The sequence below is a fragment of the Phoca vitulina genome, unplaced genomic scaffold (genome assembly GCF_004348235.1).
Source record: "Phoca vitulina isolate PV1807 unplaced genomic scaffold, GSC_HSeal_1.0 scaffold21, whole genome shotgun sequence".
Lineage (NCBI taxonomy): Eukaryota > Metazoa > Chordata > Mammalia > Carnivora > Phocidae > Phoca > Phoca vitulina.
The window spans coordinates 26,944,924-26,948,784 of NW_022589724.1; the positions used below are offsets into that span (position 1 = coordinate 26,944,924).

General features: G+C 51.9%; 1 long non-coding RNA gene across 1 annotated transcript in view; it reads left to right on the top strand.

The window, feature by feature from the left end:
* The first annotated feature begins 2,069 nt into the window (after positions 1-2,069).
* The window catches only part of LOC116641261, a 3,016-nt gene continuing 1,224 nt past the window's right edge, over positions 2,070-3,861 (top strand). Inside the window, exon 1 of the long non-coding RNA XR_004301154.1 lies at positions 2,070-2,373. This is a non-coding gene — a long non-coding RNA (uncharacterized LOC116641261). The remainder of the gene's footprint in view (positions 2,374-3,861) is intronic.

The following is a 3,861-nucleotide window of genomic DNA, read 5'->3' on the forward strand; positions in this document are numbered from 1 at the left end:
TCCCTTTTTTAAAAAGTTTCTTTTAAGAAATAACGTCAGTGTTTCATTGAATATAACGGACGTGCAATAAACCGCACCTGTTTGAAGTGTGCACTTGGATAACAAACCCATCGTTTCCTGAACCCCTCTTATGTACCAGGATTGCCTGACGAGCAGAGCAGCTTTGACGTCAGACACCCTGGGCCAGAATCCCGGGGGAAATCACAATAACCAGCTGTGTCACCTTGGGTCACTTGTGTCCCCAGGTGAGGCCCTGAGTTCTCACCTGTGAAACCTGTTGGGGGCAGATTGGACATTATTACTCTTAACTTTTCACTCTCTCCTGTAATGGGAATTATACATCTATGCTCTTCACCCTGTGACGCTGCGGTCCCTCCCTCTAGTGCAGGCAGGGTCTGTTTCCCTCGCCTGCCGAAGTGAGGGCTTGGCCACATAACTTGCTTTGGTCAATTTGATATCAGTGGATGTGACAAAAGCATTGGCTGAAATATGGTTGGGTTTTTGGCCTGGCTGCTTAAGCTTCTACCATGTGCTGCAGAGCACACATGGCCCAGGGAGCTGATGGTTCTAGAAGGAGACACCCGTGGAGTCGACCTGAATCTGACCTGTGGCCCAGCTAAATCCAGTCGACCCACAGAAGGAAGCAGAGCCAGCCCCGTTGACCTGCACACCTATGAGAGGGGAGGAGAGATGTGGCAAGCCTCTGGATTGGTGGGGATGTTTGTTACACAGCAGTGTTGTAGCAGAAACCTGACCGATCCACAGGTATCATGGGAGTACCCGCTGCCCAGGATCGTTGTGGGGATTAAATAAGGTAACATTTAAAAATATATATTTAATATATTAAAATATTTGTTAGAGTCTGGCATACGGTCACTCTAAAAACATTAGATATTATTAACCAAAGATTTTCTCAAGTAAAAATGTGTTTCTCAATGTATACTATGACATGCTGATACATTTATTTAACTTACTAGCATTGTTTTTTCTTTTCCAAGCCTCGAAATGTAGAGTAACTGTGTTATTTACAAAACACTCACCACAGCTCACAGCCTGGGATATGGATCTCCAGACTCAAGTGTCTCAACCCTGAGGCCCTCCAGTCTGTCTGTTCACTCCCACCCCCACCCAGTGCAGGAACCCGGTCCCCCTGTCCCTCTCTAAGTGTTGCTCAGCCTCTTCTTGAATCCTTCCCGCGATGGGGAGCTCCCTGCTTCACATACCAGCCTGTTTAATTTCTGAATCTCCCTCGTGGTAAGGAAGGTTCTCTCTCTTTGCCCTGATGCAGGATGACTCTCTTGGGCAGGGCTGGGGATTTAAAATTTTTTATTTTTATTTAAAAAAATTTTTAAAAAGATTTTATTTATTTATTTATTTGACAGAGAGAGAGACAGTGAGAGAGGGAACACAAGCAGGGGGAGTGGGAGAGGGAGAAGCAGGCTTCCTGCCGAGCGGGGAGCCCGATGCGGGGCTCGATCCCAGGACCTTGGGATCATGACCTGAGCCGAAGGCAGACGCTTAACGACTGAGCCACCCAGGCGCCCCTATTTTTTATTTTTTTAAAAAGGATTTTGTTTATTTATTTGAGAGAGTGAGCACAGGTGGGGAGGGGGTAGAGGGAGAGGGAGAAGCAGATTACCCACTGAGCAGGGAGCCCCACAGACACAGGGCTCGATCCCAGGACCCTGCGATCATGACCTGAGCCAAAGGCAGATGCTTAACTGACTGAGCCACCAGGTGCCCCTTATTTTTATTTTTTTTAAGTAGGCTTCATGCCCAATGTGGGGCTCAAACTCATGATCCTGAGATCAAGAGTCACATGCTCTACCATCTGAGCCAGCCAGGAGCCCCTGGAGATTTTTAATAGGTTGTTAATAGCAAGAGCACAGGTTCTGGGTTTCCCACACTTAGTGCTGTGTGACCTTGGGCAAGTGGATTCACCTCTCTGGGCCTCAGTGTCCTCTGTAAAGTGGGGTAGGGGAGATAATAAAAAATCCATCTCCCAGGGTGTTCGGAGGATCCAAAGAGATACACACAGTGGGTTCTCCGTAGAGGAGGGTGCACGGGGAGGTAGTGTGTAAACCGAGGTTCCCTCTTGCGATGCAGGATTATTCTTTCTTCTTTCCCCTTCTGCTTCATGTTTCCCTCTCGAATTGTGAACATCCTCCACCCACAATTTTCCAGGTGGCATGGAGAAACTGTCGGGGGCTGAGATGCCCCCTCAGGGCGCATTCGTGCCTCAGCGGTTGTGGATCGAGCACTCCTGATGTGCCCGGCATCTGTCTAGACCCCAGGTGTCGCAGCAAATGCTCTGTCCTCATGGAGCCCACATTCTGGGGGCGAGATGGGCATCAAACCCAGACAGCGTTGAAGGTAAGTGTCGTGGAGACAATTAAAGCAGGGAAGGGCGTAGGGAATGGGGAGGTCGGACAGCCTTGGGGAATTCGTTCTTAGGTTACACAAAGAGAAATGCAATGTCCCGAGCAAGGAAGGGGCGCCTCGTCCTCCCTCCTCTCTGCTCAGACCCAACCACGTGTGCTCTTCCGCTCTGAGCATCAGTTGCCCGTTAGTGATGACAGAAGCAAAGGGCAGAGTCCAGAAGGAGGAGGGCTGGATGGTGGAGGGACGGGGAGCCCACATCCCCTTGGTGATGATAAGAACGGCCACCATTCATGAAGGCGCATCCCGGGCTGAGCACTCTACACGTCTTTCCTCCTTTATTCTCAGCGTGAGGTCTATCCTGCTACCCTTTATATACCCATTTTATGGAGGAGCTAAGGGAGGCTCAGCGTGGTGGAGTGACCCGCCCAACTTCACACAGTGAATTGCAGAAGGGGCAAAGCTGAAGCCTGGGTCTCTTGGACTCCAGAGTTGGTGTTTATGATGTTGGTGAAACCGTGGGTACAACTGGGTGCCTGGGCCTGGACAGCGGTGCGCTGGTCAATGGATTGCCCCCAGCGTTCTCAGGAGAAGAGAAGCCCTGATTTGTAGCATTTGCCGATTTCCAAGGTGTCAGTACCCCCATGATGGTCAGGTTCAAGCTACAAAAGGGAATTCATGGGGACAGAAGTGGCCAGGACGCGGTGTGTGACTGGACCGAGGGGAGATGAATAGGCTCCAGATCCTGTGGCTACAAATGTGAGGGCCCAGGGGATGCAGGAGGACCCCTTGGAATCCTAGCCCGTACCTGTCTTTCCTTTGCAAATGGTACCCAAGTTCCTGCAAAGACAGGGCCTGTCCCAGGCCCCAGGGACCTCTGCCCTCATGGTGCCCCCAGCTGGGAGCCCTGGTCTCAGAAGCAGTCACCATCACCCCCATTGACGGGCTCTCTCCAAGGTCAGGAAAGGGCAGGTGGCGTTGGGAGGCGGGGCCTTATCACAGCCAAGAGCCTGGTGCTGTGGATCGCCCGCACACACCTGGGTGGAGTCACAGCCCTTCCGCTCACAAGCCTGTGATCTTGGGTGTGACTTCCGCCCTCCGGGGGCCTCAGTTTCTCCCTCGGGCAAATGCAGAGGTGAGAAGGATGAGCCCCGAGGTCCCCTGGGCTGGGCCCTTCCTCCACCAGCCCCGTGCGGAAACCCAGCCGGAGCTCCTGCCTGCACGCGCTAGCCCGCCTCTCCTCCCTGCTGCATTGCTATTTAAAGTGGCGGTGGTTTGGCTCACTCTTTTTTTAAAAACCATTCCCATACTCGAGCCGAGTTCCACAAGGCCAGCTGTCACCACTAAAAATGTCTGTCGTGTGACAGTCACCAGTAAGGAGGTGGGAGGAGGCAGGAGGTCCCGGACAGGACCACAGAGTGGCTGGATTAAAACACACACACACACACACACACACACACACACACACACACACACACACAC